The following is a 26,355-nucleotide window of genomic DNA, read 5'->3' on the forward strand; positions in this document are numbered from 1 at the left end:
ATTTCTTTAGGGGTCATGGGACTGTTTAGATGATTTATCTGATCTTGAGTTGACTTTGGTACCTGGTATTTTTCTAGAAAATAGTCCTTTTCATCAAGATTATTCAATTTTGATGAGTATAGGCTTTTGTAGTAGGATCTGATGACCTTTTTTTTTTTTTTTATTTCCTCAGATTCTGTTGTTATGTCCCCCTTTTCATTTCTGATTTTGTTAATTAGGATACTGTCCCTGTGCCCTCTAGTTAGTCTGGCTAAGGGTTTCTCAAAGAATCAGCTCCTGGTTCTATTGACTCTTTGTATAGTTCTTTTTGTTTCTACTTGGTTGATTTCAGCCCTAAGTTTTATTATTTCCTGCTGTTTACTCTTCTAGGGGGTATTTGCTTCTTTTTGATCTAGAGCTTTCAGATGTCCTGTCAAGTTGCTAGTATGTGCTCTCTCCAGTTTCTTTTTGGAACAACTCAGAGCTATGAGTTTTCCTCTTAGTACTGCTTTCATTGTGTCCAATATGTTTGGGTATGTTGTGCCTTCATTTTCTTAAATTACAAAAAGTCTTTAATTCTTTATTTCTTCCTTGACCAAGTTATCATTAAGTAGAGCACTGTTCAGTTTCCATGTGTATGTGAACTTTTTGTTGATTTTGTTGTTATTGAAGACCAGCCTTTTTCTGTGGTGATATGATAGGATGCATGGGATTATTTCAGTCTTCTTGTATCTGTTAAGGCCTATTTTCTGAACAATTATTTGGTTAATTTTGGTACCACGAGTTGCTGAAAAGAAGGTATATTCTTTTGTTTTAGGATGAAATGTTCTATAGATATTTGTTAAGTCCATTTGGTTCACAAGTTCTATTAGTTTCATGGTGTCTCTGTTTATTTTCTGTTTCCATGGCAGGATAAGTATAGTAAAAATGAACATCTTGCTGAAAGCAATCTACAGATTCAATGCAATTCCCATCAAAATCCCAACTCAAATTTTCATAGAGTTAGAAAGACCAATTTGCAAATTCATCTGGAATAACACAAAATTCCAGGAGAGTGAAAACTATTCTCAACAATAAAAGAACTTCTAGGAAAATCACCATCCCTGATCTCAAGCTGTATTATAAAGCAAGAGTGATAAAAACTACACCGTATTTGTACAGAGACAGGGAGATAGATCAATGGAATTGAAGACCCAAAAATGAATCCATATACCTATGGTCACTTAATCTTTGACAAAGAAGCTAAAACCATCCAGTGGAAAACAGACAGTATTTTCAAGAAATGGTTTTGGTTCAACTAGCAGTCAGCATATAGAAGAGTGTAAACTGATCCATTCTTATTTTCTTGTACAAAGCTCAAGTCCAAATGGATCTAGGACCTCCACATAAAATCAGATATACTGAAACTAATAGAAGAGAACGTGGAGAAGAGCCTTGAACACATGGACACAGGAGAAATTTTCCTGAACAGAACACCAATAGCTTATACAGGAAGATCAAAAATCAACAAATGGGACCTCATGAAATTGCAAAGCATCTGTAAGACAAAGGACACTGTCAATAGGACAAAACACAGCCAACAGATTGGGAAACGATCTTTACCAACCCTACATCTGGTAGAGGGCTAATATCCAATATATACAAAGAACTCAAGAAGTTAGATTCCAGAGAACCAAATAACCCTATTAAAAATGGGGTAAGGAGCTAAACAAAGATTCTCAACTGAGGAATACTGAATGGCTGAGAAGCGCCTAAAGAAATGTTGAACATTCTTAGTTATCAGGGATAACTAAGTGGTTATCTATTGCTCGTGCTTTTGTCCCTGCCGGCAAGAACACACTCAGGACAACCGGAATCTAACCGGCAAAGCTTTTATTGCTTACTTATCAGGAGGGAAGACCCCGAACTGGGAAATTGGCGCTGCTTATATAGCCCGCAGCGTGACGTTTCAGCACCTGACGTGGCATGACAGCTCCTGATTCGTTGCTCGCCCATCACCCCATTACTACGCCGCCAGATGGGCAGTGACTAGGCGTGAGTTCACTCTTGCACTTGCACATAAGGCTTGTTTACTAGTTAGACGCAGTGGAAGCCAGCGCCATCTTATAATGGCGATTGCTCACGGCACGCACACGATTGCTTGCGGCTCGACTCTCCACAGTTATCTCCATTGTTTACCTCCTTGAAAACAAAAAGTGAAAGAGATCAGAAATCATTTCTAATTTTTCTGCATAAGACATTTTCCTATTCTTACTCATTTATTCATTAAGCAATTGTGTGAGGATAAATTTATAAGTAGTTATTTTACATTTAGAGTTATCATTAAAAACATCTTTATTCATTTTATTACTCAGAATTTTTCTCTTTGGTCAATGGGAATGCTTTCGGCTCTCATTTTCATGTTATGTTTGGTTTTCTGTGTTCAGTACTTCTTGATGTTTTTGTCACAAAATGTTTAAGAGTAATATTTTACAGTTCTTGCCATAGTTATTTCTCACAGGAAAGTCAGTGAAGAGCAGTGTTAGAAACTTGTAATGTTAGCTCTCTGCTACTGGGGACCATTGCTTCTAGGTTCTCCTGCTGACAGAACAAGGGAAGCTATGCATACAATAGCCTATCTATAATACACATATCCATAACATTTCTATCTGTAGCTATTTTCTATTCTGCCAAGCATGAGTTCAGATTGATATCTTAAAAGCTGATCCATCCCCACATAGATCATTACCTTCTCCATCTTTGTCTCTCTATAACCTCCTATTCCAACAGTGAACAATTTGACTCCAAACAACTAGTGGTATTTGTTTTATTGCTTACTTCCAGTGAATAGAGGTGATTTCATGCATTTGTAATACAGCTAGATTGTTTTCACTCATTGTATATTCTATCTTGGAATTCTCTAACACAATAAACAGTTTTTCTTTGTTTCTTTCAAGAATCACTCCTTGTGCTGTAAGATTATATACCTTCTGATAAGTGTATAGTTATCACTGCTCTATTATGAAAAACTTCAGAGGCATTTTAATCCATTGGGCTGTTTACCCTCTTCTTTCTAAGTCCCAGTAAGCATGAATATCTTTATCATTTCTACACTTTTGCCTATCTAAAGGGAAATCTAAAATAAGTATATTTTGCAGAATGCATTTTTATCTCAAAAAAACATTGAAATTTATCTACATCTCCATGAGGTTTCATAGTTTACATCTCCCCTAATTTCCTTAGGAATCTGTCATAAATTATTTACCTGTTTACTACGGAAGAGCCGTTTAATGCCTCATAGTTTTTAATAATTGTGAATATTGCTACCATAAATATAGCATGAATGTTTTGTAGAAATACACATTTACAAGTCACTAGATAAATACCTGAGAGAAATTACTGACATAGTAAGATTAAATGTAGCTTTAGGAGAAACTGATCTATATTACAAAATGTCTACCGTCACACCAACAATGAAGGCAAGTTGTTTTTTTTTTCAGTTTTGTTTTTGTTTTGTTTTTTGGTTTAGTATCTTTTCTAGAATTTGGTATTGCAATTGATTTGTATTTTCTATTCTTAACTTACATATTATCTGAATTCTTCACTCTCTGTGGCTGTTATTCTTTCCACCACATCATACGCCTATCTAACCAATATACTGTCAGTAACTTTGCTTCAAACATAGATTCTTTTAGGACAATTCAGTTATTAAGAAAAATTATGGTTTCACTTGTTTTGTCTTTATTTCTTCTCTGTGTTCTTCCATTTCTTTGGTAGATCCTAGTTTTGGACCTACATAGATTTCCCTGTGCCTGGAGAACATTCCCTGTGCCCTTTTAACATTTTTCACAAAGCAAGTCCTCTGGTCATGAATTCCTTACTTTGGTTGTCTAAGAAAATATTTACTTATTTATTGAGTTCTCACTTTTAATGGGTAAGTTTACATGATGTAAGATTTTTAAAGTTAACATTCCTTTTATGTTATATGTTTCTTTCAGTTTGTGTTTTATTTCAGTTCCTAATGAGAAGCTCACTCTATATTTTATTTCATCACTCACCCCTCCAGTAACTCCTATGACCCTGACTGCCTCTCGTATTTATGACCTATAAATAACAGAGAGAGAGAGAGAGAGAGAGAGAGAGAGAGAGAGAGAGAGAGAGAGAGAGAGAGCCCAAAAAATGTTGCCCATGTATATGGACACTAGGGATGGGATGATCAGCTGGTGCTGTGATTGTGCAGGTCTTGTTTAGGCAGACATAATGTTGTGATCTCATGTGTATAGCTCCTTATCATATATAAAAAGCACTGTGTACAGCAGATGCCATGGTCCTCTGACCATTACAATCTTCCTGCCACCTCTACCTATTCTGCAATATTTCCAGAGTATTAGCTGTAGGGGTTGTCTTGTGAGGCCAAATGTTTGCTGCATTTGGGGCAGATGTAAAATTTTTTGATGGTTTCATCTGCTTCTGGTGAAAAAAAAAACAAGGATCTTCCTTGAGGAAGAAGAAGAGCTATAGACTTTTTGCAGATGTGAGCATAATTTAAGAATGCAGTGGGGAAACATTCTTAATGATCAGGGAAATGCAAATCAAAACAACCTTGAGATTCCACCTCATACCAGTCAGAATGGCTAAGATCAAAAATTCAGGTGACAGCAGATGCTGGCGAGGATATGGAGAAAGAGGAACACACCTCCATTGCTGATGGGATTGCAAGTTTGTACAACCACTCTAGAAGTCAGTCTGGAGGCTCCTCAGAAAATTGGACATAATACTACCGGAAGATCCCGCAATACCTCTCCTGGGCATACATCCAGAAGATGTTCCAACCGGTAAGAAGGACACATGCTCCAATATGTTCATAGCAGCCTTATTTATAATATCCAGAAGCTGGAAAGAACCCAGATTTCCCTCAACAGAAGAATGAATACAGAAAATGTGGTACATTGTGGTACACAATGGAATACTACTCAGCTATTAAAAAGAATGAATTTATGAAATTCTTGGACAAATGAATGTATCTGGAGGATATCATCCTTAGTGAGGTAACCCAGTCACAAAAGAAGTCATTAGATATGCACTCACTGATAAGTGGATATTAGCCTAGAAACATAGAGCACCCTAGATACAATTTGCAAAACACAAGAAAATCAAGAAAAGGGAAGACCAACGGGTGGATACTTCATTCCTCCTTAGAATAGGGAACAAAGTACCCATGAAAGGAGTTACAGAGACAACGTTTGGAGCTAAGATGAAAGGATGGATTAGCCAGAGACTACCCACCCAGGAATCCATCCCATAATCATCCACCAAACCCAGACACTATTGCATATACCAGAAAGATTTTGATGAAGGGACCCTGGTATAGCTGTCTCGTATGAGGCTATGCCAGTGCCTGGCAAATACAGAAGTAGATGCTCACAGTCATCTATAAGATGGAACACAGGGCCCCCAATGGAGAAGCTAGAGAAACCACCCATGGAGTTGAAGGGTCTGCAACCCTATAGGTGGAACAACAATATGAACTAACCAGTACCCCCAGAGCTCGTGTCTCTAGCTGCATATGTAGCAGAAGATGGCCTAGTCAGCTATCACTGGGAAAAGAGGCCCCTTGGTATTGCAAACTTTATATGCCCCAATACAGGGGAACATCAGGGCCAAGAAGTGGGAGTGGGTGGGTAGGGGAGCAGGGAGTGGGGAGGGTATAGGGAACTTTTATATAGCATTTTAAATGTATATAAAGAAAATATCTAATAAAAAATAAAAAAGAATGCAGTGGGGAATTGTACTGGTCTAGGAAAATCACAGTAGCAGACTGTCCTCTAAGATACATGATTTCATCTACCATGAGTAATTAGCTATATAAACTGTCCTTTAAATATGTCTCCTTTTTCATTTCCTTATTGTTTTTCTTCTTGTAGTCTGATGATATGTGGGTTCTATATATCTTCAGATCCCACCTAAAAAGTTTAACTGGGTTTTTATTTGTTTGTTGTTTTTGTTTGTGCTGTGATTGGTTTTCTCTGGTATGCATTTTCTCTATATTCCAATTTGGGAAGCATTAAATTACTTTCAAGTTGGCAATTCTCCTGCCTCTGTCCATATCAGATACAACTAATTAATTCTTCATTATGTTGCTGTGTTTTTCTTCTCTAGAATATTGCTTAGATAATCTACAGTGCCCATCTCTCTGATACATTCATTGCCCATGTTACATGTTCCATCCAGAATTTTTATGTGTTATCTATACTGGTACAAGTTTTAGGATTTATTTTCGTTCCTCTATATTTCAGTATAAGCATGAATAATGGAAGACCTAAAACATAGTCAACATCAATAATAGGTTACTTATTAGAGACTATAGTGCATATCCTTTTTTTCAACATTTCCTAGTAAAGTAAATGAAATAATGCCAACAGTAGTCACATTAACCAAGCACTGGCTATTCCTCCTTAAGATCAGGGTTAGATTCTCAGTACCGACTTGGTGACTCACAACCCTCTGTAACTGCAGTTCTAGCTGTAGTATATACAATGTGCTCCTTTGGCCACTATGGGCACCAGACAACTATGTGGTGCTCAGACATATATGTAGGCAAAATATTAACACAGTAAATATATATTTTAAAAATTTTAAAGTCAAGGGATGGGGTTGATATTAGAAACTCTCCAGGTGTATTTCAGAATCTTAGAATAAAGCATACCGATTATAAACATGAGATGATTGGCTTAAAAATTGTCATTGCTGTTAGCCCTGCTCACTCTACTGTGACTGATAATAATTCCAGTAACGACAATGAGGTTTCCTTTTTGTTTTTTGTTTGTTTGTTTGTTTCTATGTTGAATAGGTATGGAGAAAGTGGGCAGCCTTGTCTACTTCCTGATTTTTGTGGGATTGCTTCCAGCTTCTTACCATTTACTTTGATGTTGGCTACTGGTTTGCTGTAGATTGCTTTTTATCATTTTTAGGTATGGGCCTCAAATTCCTGATCTTTCCAAGACTTTTATCATGAACGGGTGTTGGATTTTCTCAAATGCTTTCTCTGCATCTAACGAGATGATCATGTGGTTTTTGTCTTTGAGTTTGTTTATGCAGTGGATTACGTTGAAGGATTCCCATATATTAAAACATCCCTGCATCACTGGAATGAAACCTACTTGGTCAGGATGGATGATTATTTTGCTGTGTTCTTGGATTCAGTTAGTGATAATTTATTTATTTATTATTTACTTATTTAGTTAGCTATTTTGTTCATGAGATTTTTAATCTTTGTTTTTAATTAGGTATTTTCTTCATTTACATTTCCAGTGCTATCCCAAAAGTCCCCCATACCCTCCCACCCCACTCACCTACCCACCCACTCCCACTTCTTGGCCCTGGTATTCCCCTGTACTGAGGCATATAAAGTTTGCACAATCAATGGGCCTCTCTTTCCACTGATGGCTGACTAGGCCATCTTCTGATAAATATGCAGCAAGAGACACGAGCTCAGAGGGGTACTGGTTAATTCGTATTGTTGTTTCACCTATAGGGTTGCAGATTCCTTTAGCTCCTTCGGTACTTTCTCTAGCTCCTCCACTGGGGGCCCTGTGATCCATCCAATAGCTGACTGTGAGCATACACTCCTGTGTTTGCTAGGCCCCAGCATAGTCTCACAAGAGACAGCTATATCAGGGTCCTTTCAGCAAAATCTTGCTAGTGTATGCAATGGTGTCAGCGTTTGGAGACTTATTATGGGATGGACCCCCGGATATGGCAGTCTCTAGATGGTCCATCCTTTCATCTCAGCTCCAAACTTTGTCTCAATAACTACTTCCATGGGTGTTTTGTTCCCAATTCTAAGAAGGGGCAAAGTGTCCACACTTTGGTCTTCGTTCTTCTTGAGTTTCATGTGTTGTGAAAATTCTATCTTATATCTTGGGTATTCTAAGTTTCTGGGCTAATATCCACTTATCAGTGAGTACATATCATGTGAGTTCTTTTGTGATTAGGTTACCTCACTCAGGATGATGCCATCCGGGTCCATCCATTTGCCTAGGAATTTCATGAATTCATTCCTTTTAATAGCTGAGTAGTACTCCATTGTGTAAATGTATCACATTTTCTGTATCCATTCCTCTGTTAAGGGGCATCTGGGTTCTTTCCAGCTTCTGGCTATTATAAATAAGGCTGCTATGAACATAGTGGAGCATGTGTCCTTCTTACTGGTCGGAACATCTTCTGGATATATGCCCAGGAGAGGTATTGCAGGATCTTCACGTAGTATTATGTCCAATTTTCTGAGGAACCTCCAGACTGATTTCCAGAGTGGTTGTACAAGCTTGCAATCCCACCAACAGTGGAGGAGTGTTCCTCTTTCTGCACATCCTTGCCAGCATCTGCTGTCACCTGAATTTTTTATCTTATCCATTCTGACTGGTGTGAGGTGGAATCTCAGGGTTGTTTTGATTTGCATTTCCTTGATGATTAAGGATGCTGAACATTTTTTCAGGTGCGTCTCAGCCATTCGGTATTCCTCAGGTGAGAATTCTTTGTTTAGCTCTGAGCCCCATTTTTAATGGGGTTATTTGATTTTCTGAAGTCCACCTTCTTCAGTTTTTTATATAAATTGGATACTAGTTCCCTATCTGATTTAGGATAGGTAAAAATCCTTTCACAATCTGTTGGTGGCCTTTTTGTGTTATTGATGGTGTCTTTTGCCTTGCAGAAGCTTTGCAATTTTATGAGGTCCCATTTGTCCATTCTCAATTTTACGGCACAAGCCATTGTTGTACTATTCAGGAATTTTTCCCCTGTGCCCATATCTTCAAGGCTTTCCCCCACTTTCTCCTCTATAAGTTTCACTGTCTCTGGTTTTATGTGGAGTTCCTTGATCCAATTAGATTTGACCTTAGTACAAGGATAGGAATGGAACAATTCACATTCTTCTACATGTTAACTGCCAGTTGTGCCAGCACCATTTGTTGAAAATGCTGTCTTTTTTCCACTGGATGGTTTTAGCTCCCTTGTCGAAGATCAAGTGACCATAGGTGTGTGGCTTCATTTCTGGGTCTTCAATTTTATCCCATTGGTCTACTTGTCTGTCACTATACCAGTACCATGCAGTTTTTATCCCAATTGCTCTGTAGTACAGCTTTAGGTCAGGGATGGTGATTCTACCAGAGCTTCTTTTATCCTTGAGAAGAGTTTTTGCTATCCTAGATTTTTTGTTATTCCAGATGAATTTAAAAATTGCCCTTTCTAATTCTTTGAAGAATTGAGTTGGAATTTTGATGGGGATTGCATTGAATCTGTAGATTGCTTTTGGCAAGATATCCAATTTTACAATGTTGATCCTGCCAATCCATGAGCATGGGAGATCTTTCCATCTTCTTAGATCTTCTTTAATTTCTTTCTTCAGAGACTTGAAGTTCTTATCATACAGATCTTCCACTTCCTTAGTTAGAGTCACGCCAAGATATTTTATATTATTTGTGACTATTGAGAAGGGTGTTGTTTCCCTAATTTCTTTTTCAGCCTGTTTATTCTTTGTGTAGAGAAAGGCCATTGACTTGTTTAAGTTAATTTTATATCCAGCTACTTCACCGAAGCTGTTTATCAGGTTTAGGAGTTCTCTGGTGGAATTTTTAAAGTCACTTTTATATACTCTCATATCATCTGCAAAAAGTGATATTTTGACTTCCTCTTTTCCAATTTGTATCCCCTTGATCTCCTTTGTTGTCGAATTGCTCTGGCTAGGACTTCAAGAACAATGTTGAATAGTTAGGGAGAAAGTGGGCAACCTTGTCTAGTCCCTGATTTTAGTGGGAATGCTTCCAGCTTCTCACCATTTACTTTGATGTTGTCTGCTGATTTGCTGTAGATTGCTTTTATCATGTTTAGGTATGGGCCTTGAATTCCTGATCTTTCCAAGACTTTTATCATGAATGGGTGTTGGATTTTGTCAAGTGCTTTCTCCGCACCTAACAAGATGATCATGTGGTTTTTGTCTTTGAGTTTGTTTATATAATGGATTAGGTTAATGGATTTCCATATATTAAACCATCCCTGCATCCCTGGAATGAAACCTACTTGGTCAGGATGGATGATTGTTTTGATGTGTTCTTGGATTTGGTTAACGAGAATTTTATTGAGGATTTTTGCATCAATATTCATAAAGGATATTGGTCTGAAATTCTCTATCTTTGTTGGGTCTTTCTGTGCTTTAGGTATCAGAGTAATTGTGGCTTCATAGAATGAGCTGGGTAGAGTACCTTCTACTTCTATTTTGTGAAATAGTTTGTGCAGCACTGGAATTAGATCTTCTTTGGAGGTCTAATAGAACTCTGCACTAAACCCATCTGGTCCTGGACTTTTTTTGATTGGGAGACTATTAATGACTGCTTCTATTTCTATAGGGGACATAAGAATGTTTAGATCATTAACCTGAACCTGATTTAACTTTGGTACCTGGTAACTATCTAGAAATTTGTCCATTTCATCCAGGTTTTCCAGTTTTGTTGAGTATAGTTTTTTGTAGAAGGATCTGATGGTGTTTTGGATTTCTTCAGGATCTGTTGTTATGTCTCCCTTTACATTTCTGATTTTGTTAATTAGGATGCTGTTCCTGTGCCCTCTAGTGAGTCTGGCTAAGGGTGTATCTGTCATGTTGATTTTCTCAAAGAACCAGCTCCACCTTTGGTTGATTCTTTGAATAGTTTTTTGTTTCCACTTAGTTGATTTCATCCCTTTGTTTGATTATTTCCTGCCATCTACTCCTATTGGGTGAATTTGCTTCCTTTTGTTCTAGAGCTTTTAGGTGTGTCGTCAAGCTGCTAGTGTGTGCTCTCTCTAGTTTTTAGTTATTGTTTTGTTTTTTGCTTTTTTTTTTTTTTGAGGCACTCAGAGCTATGAATTTTCCTCTTAGAAACGCTTTCATTGTGTCCCATAAGTTTGCGTATGTTGTGGCTTCATTTTCATTAAACTCTAAAAAGTCTTTCATTTCTTTCTTTATTCCTTCCTTGACGAAGGTATCATTGAGAAGAGTGTTGTTCAGTTTCCCAGTGAATGTTGCCTTTCTATTATTTATGTTGTTATTGAAGATCATACTTAGTCCATGGTGATTTGATAGGATGCATGGGACAATTTCAATATTTTTGTATCTGTTGAGGCCTGTTTTGTGACCAATTATATAGTCAATTTTGGAGAAGGTGCCACGAGGTGCTGAGAAGAAGGTATATCTTTTCATATTAGGATAAAATGTTCTGTAGATATCTGTTAAATCCATTTGGTTCATAACTTCTGTTAGTTTCACTGTGTCCCTGTCTAGTTTCTGTTTACACGATCTGTCCATTGATGAAAGTGGTGTGTTGAAGTCTCCCACTATTATTGTGTGAGGTGCAATGTGTGCTTTGAGTTTTACTAAAGCTTCTTTAATGAATGTGGCTGACCTTGCATTTGGAGCATAGATATTCAGAATTGAGAGTTCCTCTTGGAAGATTTTATCTTTGATGAGTATGAAGTGTCCTTCCTTGCCTTTTTTGATATCTTTGGGTTAGAAGTCGATTTTATTAGATATTAGAATGGCTACTCTAGCTTGTTTCTTCAGACCATTTGCTTGGAAAATTGTTTTCCAGCCTTTCATTCTGAGGTAGTTTCTGTCTTTTTCCCTGAGATGTGTTTCCTGTAAGCAGCAAAATGTTGGGTCCTGTTTGTGTAGCCAGTCTGTTAGTGTATGTCTTTTTACTGGGGAATTGAGTCCATTGATATTAAGGAAAAGTAATTGTTGCTTCCTATTATTTTTGTTGTTAGAGTTGGCATTGTGTTCTTGTATCTGCCTTCTTTTAGGTTTGTTGAAGGATTACTTTCTTGCTTTTTCTATAGTGTGGTTTCCGTTTTTGTATTGTTTTTATTTTATTTTATTTTGTTATTATCCTTTGAAGGGCTGGATTTGTGGAAAGATAATGTGTGAATTTAGTTTTGTTGTGGAATATTTTGGTTTCTCCATCTATGGTAATTGAAAGTTTGGCTGGGTATAGTAGCCTGGGCTGGCATTTGTGCTGTCTTATTGTCTGTATAACATCTGTCCAGGATCTTCTGACTTTCGTAGTCTCTGGTGAAAAGTCTGGTGTAATTCTGATAGGCTTGCCTTTATATGTTACTTGATCTTTTTCCCTTACTGCTTTCAATATTCTATCTTTATTTAGTGTATTTGTTGTTCTGATTATTATGTGTGGGGAGGAATTTCTTTTCTGGTTCTGTCTATTTGGAGTTCTGTAGGCTTCTTGTATGTTCATGGGCATCTCTTTCTTTAGGTTTGGGAAGTTTTCTTCTATAATTTTGTTGAAGATATTTGCTGGCCCTTTAAGTTGAAAATCGTCACTCTCATCTACTCCTATTATTCGTAGGTTTGGTCTTCTCATTGTGTCCTGGATTTTCTGGATGTTTTGACTTAGGATCTTTTTGCATTTTCCATTTTTTTTTATTGTTGTGCCAATGTTCTCTATGGAATCTTCTGCACCTGAGATTCTCTCTTCCATCTCTTGTATTCTGTTGCTGATGCTCGCATCTATGGTTCCAGAGTTCTTTCCTAGGGTTTCTATCTCCAGTGTTGCTTCACTTTGGGTTTTCTTTATTGTGTCTACTTCCCTTTTTAGGTCTAGTATAGTTTTGTTCATTTCCATCACCTGTTTGATGTGTTTTCCTGTTTTTTCTTTAAGGACTTATAAATCTTTAGCAGTGTTCTCCTGTATTTCTTTAAGTGAGTAATTAAAGTCCTTCTTGATGTCCTCTACCATCATCATGAGATATGCTTTTAAATCCAGGTCTAGCTTTTTATTGTGTTGAGGTGCCCAGGACTGGGTAAGGTGGGAGTGCTACGTTCTGATGATGGTGAGTGGTCTTGGTTTCTGTTAGTAAGATTCTTATGTTTGCCTTTCACCATCTGGTAATCTCTGGAGTTAGTTGTTATCATTGTCTCTGGTTTGAGCTTGTTCCTTTCGTGATTCTGTTAACCTCTATCAGCAGACCTGGGAGACTAGCTCTCTCCTCTGAGTTTCAGTGGTCAGAGCACTCTCTGATGGCAAGCTCTCCTCTTGCAGGGAAGGTGCACAGATATCTGGTATTTGGAGTTGCCTCCTGGCAGAAGATGAAGGCTCGAAACAGTGCCTGTCCCAGAAGCTATTAGCTTCTGTAGTCTATACTCTCACCTGCACAGTCTAGTCTCAGAGGAATCCAAGAACCAAGATGGCTCCCCCTGGTGCTCTGGCAAAGCCCTCCCGGTTGGGGTGGATACTTCTCCTCTGGCATGGAAGGTGCCCGGATGTCTGGAGCCCCAAATGGGATCTGCCTCAGAAGCTGTTCTCTAGGGACCTTGGGGGTGTCTGTCAACTCTGCATCCAAGGTGACCCGGTTCTGGTGCCGACCGGAAGAGATTTGTGACCCTGGTCAGGCCGGGTTTTCTGCTTCCCTAATGCTGTCTCAGGTCCCTTGCGATTGGATTGGAACAGAAGTTGTGTTCCACTCACCAGAGGTCCTAAGATCGCATGGAGAGTCCTCTAGGGACCTTGGGGGTGTCCGCCGACTCTGTGCCCAGGTGACCCGGTGCTGATGCTGACCAGAAGGGCAACAATGAGGTTTCTAGAAGTAATTGACTTGTTTCTGCATATTCTTGAAAGCCCTGCTACAGAGAACGCAAGTAATGACCATCTAGAAAACATGTTTATCAATAACCTAACCATCTTTACCTTGCCACTCACTGGTTACTCCTAGCAACTCTCATTCTCAGGTCAATAAAAGAAGCTTTTAGCCTTCATCCGTGTTCAATCCCATTTTGCCTTATAATTGCCAGCTTGTAAGAGACAGTTAATTCTGCATACTTTCCCCTAAAGAAAAGACTGCAAAATCTCACATCTTTATCTCTCTTCATTCTCTCCAATATATTAGTTATTTCAATTGGAATATTAAGAGGCCTTTGGAAAATTTCAACTTTGAATCTCAAACTTGAGATTCATGACAACCCTCTAACTCACAAATTTAATTATAGACATGTGATAGTTAAAAGTATTTCTAGATTTTTGGGAGATACAAAAGATATTCAATTCTACAGTGGTCTCTGAGCTATAGTAATTTTAGATTTCACTTCCCAGTTCTCTAGTAGCACTAGAATATAAACATGTGCTTTGTCAGTCCTCCTAGGCAAAATACTGGATGAAAAGGCAAAAGTAACTAGATGTTCCATCTCTAGGCCTGGGTGCAGACATGGAATTCTAAGCTAGTCAAAAGGAGAGTGAAAAGACTTATCTCTTTATTGAGATAATGTACTTCTCCTTGCCAAAGGCCTCTTCTCAGTGAAGATGCTTAGAGCATCTTGCAGAATGCATTATGATTCTGGCTAGCCTACGTTTTCTCAGAAAATATTTTTTTTTATTTATTTTTATCTCCTTTTGAGGTACTATCTAGATGCTATACATGCCTTCCCTGGAATTCTGGGCTTTTCAATCTTTCTTTTTTCTTTATGACTTGTATATATTAAGTAATATTTTATTAATTCTTTGTGAATTTTTATACTGTATTTTGATCATATTCATCCCTCCTGCATTTCCTCCAAGATAGATCCCCCACACATTCACTGAAATTTGTGTTCTCTTCTTCCTTCTTTATTTGAACTCACCAAGTCGAATTTGTCTTGCTCTTGGGTATAAATCCCTCTGTGGAGAATAATTGACTTACCTGAGGCCACACCATTAAAAAAGAATGACTTACCCTCCTGTCAGCAACTACTAAATGTCAATATCTCCTCAGTTACGGGTGAGATTGCTGCCCCTTTTCCCTTCCTCCTCAATGAGATTTTGTCTGCCTCGAGTTTACATAGGTCTTGTCTGCACAGTCATTTTCCCAGGCTTTCTCTGAAGCTTTTATCTGTTCACAGCGGAATTGCTTGCAGCCCTCCATTGCCAATGGCATAGGTTTCTCTATCCTCCATTACCAATGGCATAGGTTTCTCTATCCTCCATTGCTAATGGCATAGGTTTCTCTATTTTTCTTCTCCACCTGCTTTCTCCTTCAGCTGCCAAGTTCTGCTGTTCCTGTGTCTTTTTGTTTTTCTCTTCAAGTCAAGAAAACTGTTGAGAGTCCTTTTAAGTCTGTTTCCAAGTTCTTTTGCTGATGAGACTAGAAACACCAAAAGGGAACCTCAGTTTCCCCAGTAACACCATTTTTTTTCTGATGTGCGCAAAAATGTGCATGCTTTATTCTACTTGAGAATCTTTGATACACTCCTTACTCCTTGTACTGGTTTGTTTTGGTCAATTTGATACAAACTGGAATCATCTGGGTAGAGGTAACTTCAGTTGAAGAATTATCTCCATCAGATATGCCTGCGAGCATGTCTGTGATGCACTTTTCTGATTGATTAGTGGTGAGGGGAGACCATCCTATCATGAGTATTGTCAGGTAGCAGTAGCAGGTAGTAGTACTGGGCTATATAAGAAAGCAAGCTGAGCAAGCCATGTGGAGTAAGCCAGTAAGCAGCACTTCTGTGTGATCTCTGCTCTACTTCATGCATCCAGATTCCTCTTTTGAGTTCTTGTTCTGACTTCCCTTGATGACAGAGGGACTGTAACATATAAGATAAAATTAATCTTTTTTCCCCAGTTGCTTTTGATCTGTACTTTATCACAGTGTCAGAGAAGCAAACTAGAACACTCCTACAGGTTCTCTGTCTTAGTCACCCCATTTCTTCCTAAATAATCCTCATGATCTTTGAATATATTGTGAAGAAAATTTGAGTATTTCCTAGAGCCAGAAACAAATACCAAATGAAAGGCTCTGGATCTTATTAGTCATATCAGAATCAGAAAGGGATAGTATTACGATATAATTAAACAGAACAACACATAATACTTTTAAGGCAAACCAAATTTAAGTTATTGCAGCAAGTATAAAGGAAGAAAATGTCTACCATCTGTCAAACTAAACATCTGGAAGACAATAGAATTCATCCAACTACTTCCAGAATTAGCTTTTTGGTGGGAGTGCTTTAGTAAAATGTGCTTCAGAGTAAACTCAGGTAATTTCAATAAGAAATACACACACATGCCCACAGCTCAAATGAGTGACACATTCATTGTTACACAGTCTCATAAAGTTGATGTTTATAAAATTGAATTCTGTTTTACAAAGAATTCTGCTGGAAGAAAGTTGTTAATGTCAGAACTGTGCATAGTAACAGCAGATTTCCCCTAATTAAAATATTTTGCTATGAAAGATATTTTCCACAATTTTCAACCATGGAATCCTTAATATTGCTGTTTTAATTGTGGTAATTTATTGACTTTGCTTTTAAAATTAAATAAAAGCATATTTGAAGTCAAGGTAAATATGACAAAATCACCAGCAATTATATCTGCAAAATACAGAAATTATAATCAGGAAAGCATAAATTTTTATAGAAAATGAATCATTTTTTTCATGGTTGAGAACATACGTAGTAAATTTGCAATTATTTATTATCTATTTCAGCAAATACAAACATTCTATAAAATTTATCCTGCTTTGGGGTCTACATGTATGCAATATTTCTTAGTGCTGTCTGATAGATTTGTGTGCAATTATTTGAATACAGGAAGATTAAGAAAATTTTAATGTTTTTCCTGTTAATAAACATTGAAATAATTTAGATAGGTATTCCTTGGGATAAGTAGAACACCACACTTCTGGTTCTAATCCCTCAATTTTGTGCCATATGCTCTGGAATCACGGTTTATGTTGCTCCATCTTGAGCAACTACAAAGAATTTAAGTCAGAAGCCTGGCAGAAATAGTTCACTGGACCTATAAAAAACAGCAAAGAGAGCTTGCATGGCAACAATATGTGGGTTACCAAGATGGAAGCCACCTCTCTTTGTGAATTCATGTGGCTAGCTTGAATATGATCACTACATGGTGAGCAGAGTTGTAGTGACTCTGAAGAAAAACATCTTATCCATAAGGCACCCAAGAATTATATATACTTTAACATTTTAGAGTTAGAGTCCTTTTATCTGAACTACAAGAATTTCCTTGTGGTGTGTGTGTGTGTGTGTGTGCATCTGTGTGGATAAGACTGGGTTCTAATAATTTTATGAATACTGTTTATCACAGTCTACCTAGGAGATCATTAGAATCAGATGGCTACTGTACATTGGTTCTCAGCCTAAGCAGATTAAAACCCAAATCATAGGAATAGACATAGTATAAGAAAATTAAACTCAACTAAGCAGAAACTTTCAGCTAACCTCTACCTGGAATCTTACATTTTATCCAATCAAATATGTAAGTCTCTTCTATTTTCAACTTTATTTTTTTATTTTTTCTTTTATTATTATTAATCATTCCATCAATTTACATCTCAAATGATATCTCACTTCCACTTCCCGGTTACCCTCCACCACCACCCCCCATCCACATCTGCCCTTCCCCCTCTCTTTTTCCTGTATTAGAGTGCTCCCCCACCAACCCACACTCTCCTGCTCCACAGCTTCAACATCCCTCTACTCTGTAGCATCAAACCTCTCCTGGACCAAGGACCTCCCGTCCCATCGCTGGAGCAAGGCCTTCCTCTGCTACATTTGTATGTAGAGCCAAAGATACACTCCTTGGTTGGTGGTCTAGTCTCTGGGAGAACTGGGTGTTCAGCCAGCCTATGTTGTTCTTCCATTGGGGTTGCAATGCTCCTCCAGTCCTTCTGCAAGCTTCCCCACAAGGTTCACTGAGTTCAGCCTGAAGGTTGGTTCCAAGCATCTGCCTTTGCTTTTGTCAGTTGCTGACCAGACCTCCTCAGGAAGTGCCACATTTGGTTCCTGCCTGTAAGCACCTCTTGATCAGGGCAACAGTGTTGGGCTTAGTGTCTGCAGACATGATGTATTCCTAGGTGGGGTCATTCCCGGGTTGGCTCTTCCTTCAGTCTCTGTTCGATTTTTTGTCCCTGTTCTTCCTTTGGACAGGAATATTTCTGGGTTAAAAAACTTTGAGATGGGTGGGTGGCTCCATCCCTCGACCAGGGGCTGTGCCTATCTACTGGAGGTGGTCTCTACAGCTTCTATCTCTCCCATCTCTGAGCATTATGGCTAAAATCAACCCCGTTAGGTCCTAGGAGCCTCATGTTTTCTGGTGTTTGGGACCCTCCAGTGGCTATCCCCAGTCCCTCATCCCTCCTGCTACATATTTTTATTTGAATTCCTGACACTCTGTACCTCTCTCACATCTTCCTCAGCTTCTGATACTACTACCCTTATTTCCTCCTCCCCCTTTCTCCTTCCCTTGTTCCCTTCTCCTTCCATCTCCCACAATTGTCCCATTCCCCTTCAATGCAAGACTGAAGCATACACGCCCTGATCTTCCTTCCTTCTACGCTCCATGTGGTCTGTAGGTTGTACCATTGGCATAGGCATAAGTTAGTATCCACTTATCAATGAGTACATACCATGTGTGTTGTTTTGTGTCTAGGTTACCTCACTCAGAATAATATTCTCTAGTTCCATCCATTTGCCTGCAAATTTCATGAAAGCATTGTTTTTCATTGCTGCATAGTACTACATTGTGTAAATGTAACACATTTTCTGTATCCATTCTTCTGTTGAGGAACATCTGGGTTGTTTCCAGCTTCTGGCTATTATAAATAAAGCTGCTATAAACATAGTGGAGCATGTGTTCTTGTTATATGTTGGAGCATCTTTTGGGTATATGCCCAGGAGTGGTATAGTTGGGTCCTCCGGTAGTAATATGTCCAATTTTCTGAGGAACCACCAGACTGATTTCCAGAGTGGTTGTACCAGCCTGCAACCCCAATAACAATGAAGGAGTGTTCCTCTTTCTTCACATCCTCACCAGCATCCAATCTCTCCTGAGTTTTTTATCTCAGCCAGTCTGACTGGTGTGAAATGGAATTTCAGGGTCATTTTGACTTGCATTTCCTTGATGACTAAGGATGTTGAACATTTCTTTAAGTGTTTCTCAGTCATTTGAGATCCCTAGGTTGAGAATTTTCTACCTCTGTACTCCCCTTTTTTATAGGGTTATTTGGTTCTCTAGTGTCTGCCTTCTTGAGTTCTTTGAATATTTTGGATGTTAGCTCTCTTTGGAAGTAGGGTTGGTAAATATCTTTTCTCAATCTGTGGGTTGCTGTTTTGTCCAACTGATAGTATCCCTTGCTTTAACCAGCCTTTTCAATTTTATGAGGTCCTATTTGTTGATTGTTGCTCTTAAACCATAAGCCATTGGTTTTCTGTTCAGGAAGTTTTTCCCTATGCCCAAATACTTGAGGCTCTTCCCCACTTTCTCTTCTATTAGATCCAGTGTATCTAATTTTATGTAGAGGTCCTTGATCCACTTGGACTTGGGCTTTGTGCAAGGAGATATGTATGGATCAAATTGCATTCTTCTACATGCAGATTATCAATTGAACCAGCACCATTTGTTGAAAATGTTGTCTTTTTTCTGGTGGATGGTTTTAGCTCCTTTGTCAAAGTTCAAGTGACCATATATGTGTGGGTTCATGTTTGGGTCTTCAATTCAATTCCATTGATCTATTTGCCTGTTTCTGCACCAATATCATCCAATTTTTATCACTATTGCTCAATAGTGTCTAGGTTTGGTATATGGGATGTGTGCTGGCTAGTTTTGTGTCAACCTGACACAGCTGGAGTTATCACAGAGAAAGGAGCTTCAGTTGAGGAAATGCCTCCATGAGATCCAGCTGTAAGGCATTTTCTCAATTAGTGATCAAGGGGGAAAGGCCCCTTGTGGGTGGGACCATCTCTAGGCTGTAGTCTTGGGTTCTATAAGAGTTCAGACTGAGAAAGCCAGGGAAGGCAAGCCAGTAAAGAACATCCCTCCATGGCCTCTGCATCAGCTTCTGCTTTCTTACCTGCTTGAGTTCCAGTCCTGACTTCCTTGGTGATGAACAACAGTATGGAAGTGTAAGCCGAATAAACCCTTTCCTCCCCAATTTGCTTCCTGGTCATGATGTTTTGTACAGGAATAGAAACCCTGACTAAGACAAATTAGTACCAGCATAGTGGGGTATTCCTGTGATAACCTGACCATGTTTTGGGGAGAACTGTGGAAGGACTTTGGAACTTTGGGCCAGAAGATCTATTCAGTGTTAAGAGCTCTTTGGGATGTTGTGTAGGAGCTTGTAATATAATGTTGAGAACAGTGCAGAAGATGGAGGCCTGGCTTGTGAAATTTCAGAGGGAAAAATTAAAGACTTTTCAGGGCTATTGCTATTTGGGAGTTTGATTATTCTGTGGTTCTGGTTAGCTGGAGCTGAAGAATCAGCTGTGATTAACAAGATAACAGAACTACTAAAGCAAAACCTTTGCATTACTGGGACTATTGATGCTGGTTAGCTGGAGCTAAGAAATTAGCAGTGATTAAGGAGAGACCAGCATCATTGAGGTGTCATCTTCTGGGAAGTGTTTTCTGAAAGCACAAAGAGGCTGTGTTCCAGAGATAGCCAAGTTTGTACTCCTGCTGCAGCAGGACTTGGTAATGTGTCAGGGTCACCCAGGTGGTACTGGTTTTGAAGGCATGAAGGAGTCACGCAGAGCAGATGAGGCTCAGCACTGTGAGAGGCCATGGAAGGCCATCGGTGATGGTGCACCCTCAGTTGCAATTGATGGCCTAGGACAGACGGGTCATGCAGTGTTTTGGAGATGCCAGTCCATGAGATGACCACCAAGAGCAGCAGCAGTGGAGTTCAGGCATCTGGAGCCTAGAGGACAGGACAATGTGTGTGCTACAAAGGGCATGGCTGGAGAGGTGACCCAAGCCCTTGGAGGAGCCCAGAAGATGGTGAGTTGGATCCTAGACATTGGATGGTTGGAGATTGATTTTTGCTTTTGATTGTGACTGAGCCCTGATATTTTTCCCTCTTGAAGGAAGAAACTATTTTAGTGGATCCCACAGTTAAGAGACTTTTAATTATAAAGAGACTTTGAGTTTTAAAAGAGATTGATATTTTAAAGAGATTGAAAATTTAAGAATATGTAAAGACTGTGTAACTTTTAAAGTTATTTAGATCTTGGGGATGAATAAGAATGTAAGTGTTGAGGCTTACTAGTGATGTGTTTGTGTGTCAAGTTGACAAGGGGTCAATTGTACTGACTGGTTTTGTGTGTCAACTTGACACAGCTGGAGTTATCACAGAGAAAGGAGCTTCAGTTGAGGAAATGCCTCCATGAGATCCAGCTGTAAGGCATTTTCTCAATTAGTGATCAAGGGGGAAAGGCCCCTTGTGGGTGAGACCATCTCTGGGCTGTAGTCTTGGGTTCTATAAGAGTTCAGGCTGAGAAAGCCAGGGGAGGCAAGCCAATAAAGAACATCTCTCCATGGCCTCTCATCAGCTCCTGCTTTCTTACCTGCTTGAGTTCCAGTCCTGACTTCCTTGGTGATGAACAACAGTATGGAAGTGTAAGCTGAATAAATCCTTTCCTCCCCAGTTTGCTTCGTGGTCATGATGTTTTGTCCAGGAATAGAAACCCTGAATAAAACAGGATGGATTCCCCGGTAGGGCAGTCTCTGGATGATCCTTCCTTCTGTCTCAGCTCCAAACTTTGTCTCTGTAACTCCTTCCATGGGTATTTTGTTCCCCATTCTAAGAAGAAGTGAAGTATCCACACTGTGGTCTTCCTTCTTGAGTTTCATGTTTTGCAAATCGTATCTTGGATATTCTAAGTTTCTGGGCTAATATCTACTTATCTGTGATTTCATCTCATGTGTGTTCTTTTGTGATTGGGTTACCTCACTCAGGATGATATCCTCCAGATACATCCATTTGACTAAGAATTTCATAAATTCATTGTTTTTAATTGATGAGTAGTACCCCATGTGTGAATACACCACATTTTCTGTATCCACTCCTCTGTTGAGGGAAATCTGGGTTCTTTCCAGCTTCTGGCTATTATAAATAAGGTTGCTATGAACATAGTGGAGCTTATGTCCCTATTACCAGTTGGAACATCTTCTGGATATATGCCCAGGAGAGGAATTGCAGGATCTTCTGGTCGTACTATGTCCAATTTTCTGAGGAACCACCAGACTGCTTTCCAGAGTGGTTGTACTAGCTTGGAATCCCACTAACAATGGAGGAGTATTCTTTCTCTACATCCTTGTCAGCATCTGCTGTCACCTGAATTTTTGATCTTAGCCATTCTGACTGTTATGAGGTGGAATCTCAGGGTTGTTTTGATTTGTATTTCCCTGGTGATTAAGGATGTCGAACATTTTTTCAGTTGCTTCTCAGCCATTCAGTATTCCTCAGTTGAGAATTCTTTGTTTAGCTCTGAGCCCCATTTTTAATAGGGTTATTTGATTTTTCTGGAGTCCAGCTTCTTGAGTTCTTTATATATATATTGGATATTAGTCCCCTATCTGATTTAGGATTGGTAAAGATCCTTTCCCAATCTGTTGGTGGCCTTTTTGTCTTATTGATGGTGTCTTTTGTCTTACAGAAGCTTTGCAATTTTATGAGGTCCCATTTGTCAATTCTTGATCTTACAGCACAAGCCACTGGTGTTCTCTTCAGGTATTTTTCCCTGTGCCCATATCTTTGAGGCTTTTCCCCACTTTCTCCTCTATAAATTTCAGTGTCTCTGGTTTTATGTGGAGCTCCTTGATCCACTTAGATTTGAGCTTTGTACAAGGAGATAAGAATGGATCAATTTGAATTCTTCTACAAGATAACCACTAGTTGTGCCAGCACCATTTGTTGAAAATGCCCCACTCCCCCCCCTCATGGTTTTAGCTCCTTTGTCAAAGATCAAGTGACCATAGGTGTGTGGGTTCATTTCTGGGTCTTCAATTCTATTCCATTGGTCTATTTGTCTGTTGCTATACCAGTACCATGCAGTTTTTATCACAATTGCTCTGTAGTACAGCTTTAGGTCAGGCATGGTGATTCCACCAGAGGTTCTTTTATCATTGAGAATATTTTTTTTGCTACCCTAGGTGTTTTGTTATTCCAGATGAATTTGCAAATTACCCTTTCTAACTAGGTGAAGAATTGACTTGGAATTTTGATGGGGATTGCATTGAATCTGTAGATTGTAGAGCAAGCCTTTTCACACACGAGTTGTGGTAAGGCATCTATGACCCAAGCAGACAAGAGAGAAAGAAAGAAACAAAGAAAGAAAGAAAGAAAGAAAGAAAGAAAGAAAGAAAGAAAGAAAGAAAGAAAGAAAGCATCAACCAAAATCCATGCTGTGGTCACAATGACTATGTCATTCACTTCATCTCATCATTGCAGTTACTGGATCATCTCACAATAAAATGATAAATAAAAAGAACTTTAAATAAAATGTATGATATTATGATTTTTTGTAAAAAAAATATTATGCTCTATTCTAGTTACTGTCTGTGTATACTTTGTAAACTAATATACCATAGGTGTGTACATTGCAACAAGTGCATGTAGAGTCTAACATAGTCTGTGGTTCCTTCAAGTCCAGCAGGGATTTTAGAAAGTCAACCAGACACCACCCCTGTCCCTGAGCTCCCACAGAGCTTTTAGAAAGTCAATCAGACCCTCCAGAGCTCCCAAGGACAAAACCACCAATCAAAATACACATGGAGGGACCCATGGCTCCAGCTGCATATGAAGCAGCAATTGCCTTATCTGGCAATCTGTCAATGGGAGGGGAGGCCCTTGGTCCTGTGAAGGCTCGATGCTGCAGTATAGAGGATTGCTAGGGTGGTGAGGCAAAAGTGATTGGGTTAGGGAGGGAGCACGCTCATAGAAGCATGGGTAGGAGATGGGATAGGGAGTTTGTGGAGAAGAAACCTGGAAGGAGGACATTTGAAATGTAAATAAATAAAATAACCAATAAAATATTTTTTTAAAGTTCATGCTTTGAAAACAATGTAAAAGAATTGTCTTCTCAAAAAACAATGAAAAATATCTTATGTAAACTATATGGATACAGAACATAGGAGGCCTGGTAATTCCATATTCATGAATAATTAAAATAAACTCTTTAAAATTTAATTTCTTAAACTTTCATTAATGATACAAAATATTATGCTTCATTAGGACACTTCCACATATATATGTAAAATGTACTTTGCTCAAATTCACCCTTGTGCGACTAGTTTTTAGGTAAAACTACACAGACAAGGGAAGAAAGAACATGAGTTGAGGAAATCAGATTGGCCTGTGGGAAATATTGTGCAGTGCTTTCTTGGTTAGTGATCAGTATAGGAGGACCAAACTCACCATGGGCTGGTGTTTCAGGGTGCTGTAAGAAAGCAGGCTTAGCAAGTTATAAGCAGCCAGGAAGCTCCGAAACCTTTGCATCAGTTCCTGCCTCCAGGTTCCTGTACTGCTGCAGTTGCTACCTGGACTTCTCTCAGTGACAGACTGTTACCTAGAAGTTTAGCTCAGTGTGTGTTCACAGTAGGTGGAACCCTAAGACAATTCCATATCACCGTTGTTGTAGGCTTTTTATTTCCAATCTGGGATTTCTATCCTGCCTTTAACCATTCAGTTCCTGGATAAAAGACACACAATTTAAACAACACAAGAGCTGGGCAGATATCTACCCTCTACGCTATTAAAATCTACTTTCCTATTGATAACCCTGAGTTAGTACCTACTATGTTTCATCTGGGCTGCTCTTCTCTACAACTGGCCAGCCCTTGGGACCACATTGTCATGACTGCTAACCCATGGTGTCATCCCCCTCCTCCTTCTCCTTTGTCCTCTTCTTATCTCTCTTCCCCAACCAAGTCACTCCAAACTCACCTACCTCTAATCCCCCCAATAATTATCTGTAGCTAATTTTATTTAACCAATAGTTTGGAATCAAGAAACCAGGCTTGCACAACAAAATCTTGTAAACAAGAGAAGTCACTGGTGGGCCTAGACCCCCGAGGTACAGGATCTGGCTTTATAGTACAGAGCACAGACCAAACCTCAAGGACCTTCTTGTCCTCTTTCTGCCTCCTGTTCTCTTGCCAATCCCAAATAATCATTATGCTTTCATGGCTCTTCTTTATCGAAATTGCAGATAATATTTGATATTTGTCTTTATGAGTCTAGACTTCAAACTTGTACCTTTCTGATGGCCAAAAGTATTGAGCACAGTTATCCTGTATTTATTGACCACTTTACTAATTTCCAGAGATATCAGGTAAAAATAATTTTCCATTTGACTCTTGGTTATTAATGGGAGAGAGTATTGATTAATTTTACAGTTTTTGTTATTTAAAAATATTTATGTACATAAACACATGTGCCACAGTAAATATAATAGTTGGTGCACCAAGAACATAACAACCTAAAACTCAGCTTTTAGCAATCAAAGATTTAGTCTTTTATATATTCTGGATATAAATAGATAGTAGCATGAATAGCTTTCATAGTGTTATCTACTACTTTGTAGTCTGTGTTTTCAGTTATCAGTAGGATATTGTTGTTGTTGTTGTTGTTATTGTCACATAGAAGTGTCTAAGTCTAATGTTTTCTCATTGGTTAGCTCTTGCTCTTATTTCCTGGTCCATTGGAACCCTGTACAAGTGCTACTGTATATATCTTGAAATGTTATCCTTAGGTGATTATGCAGTGGTTTCAATGTCTCTAGTCCTATATTTAGGTCTTTCCTCATTTTTTTCAGTTTGTTTTCACACAAGGGTCTAGCTTCATTTTTTTGCTTGTGCTTATCCAGCGCTACCAGTCCTATTAGTTGAAGAGATATTTTTTTCTTTTATCCCATGTATGCAACTGGCACCTTTACAAAAATGAGTTGTTATTGAAACTTGAGAGGTCTCATTGCTGAGTCCTTCACTCTATACATTGATGTATATGTCTGCTTTGTACCAGTAAATGCTATTTTTTGTTATGGCTCTGCAGCATAATTTGAAAGTAAGTACCACACCATCAGAATTACTCATTATATTCACTTTGCCTATTCAGGGTGTTTTTTTGCATCTCTATAAACTTTCTACACTCTCGTATTATTGCAAAGAACTTAATTGGAACTTTGAGAATTTATTTGCAAGGTTGATTACTACTTTAAGCTATTTTGGATGAGAATTATTTTCCAGATTTCTCCTTTGTGAGTTCCTTACTACAGAAAATGTTCTGAATTTTTGAATATTGACATTGAATCCTGCCACTTTACTCAAAGCTTGTCAGATCTATGAAATTTCTGGTATTCTCTTGGATCTTTAAAATATAGGACCATGTTGTCTTAAAACAGGGATAATTTTACTCTCATTTGTTATTTGTATTTTGTTATATATTTTTGCTTTTACTCATAATCAATCTAGGACTTTAAACATTATATTAAATAAGAGCTAAGACAGTAGACAATTTTGTCTCTTATTTTATTATTTTAGAGGAAATTTTCATAATTTTTCCACTTTTACCACAATACTT

Source organism: Mus musculus, chromosome 15 (genome assembly GCF_000001635.26).
Source record: "Mus musculus strain C57BL/6J chromosome 15, GRCm38.p6 C57BL/6J".
Taxonomy (NCBI): domain Eukaryota; kingdom Metazoa; phylum Chordata; class Mammalia; order Rodentia; family Muridae; genus Mus; species Mus musculus.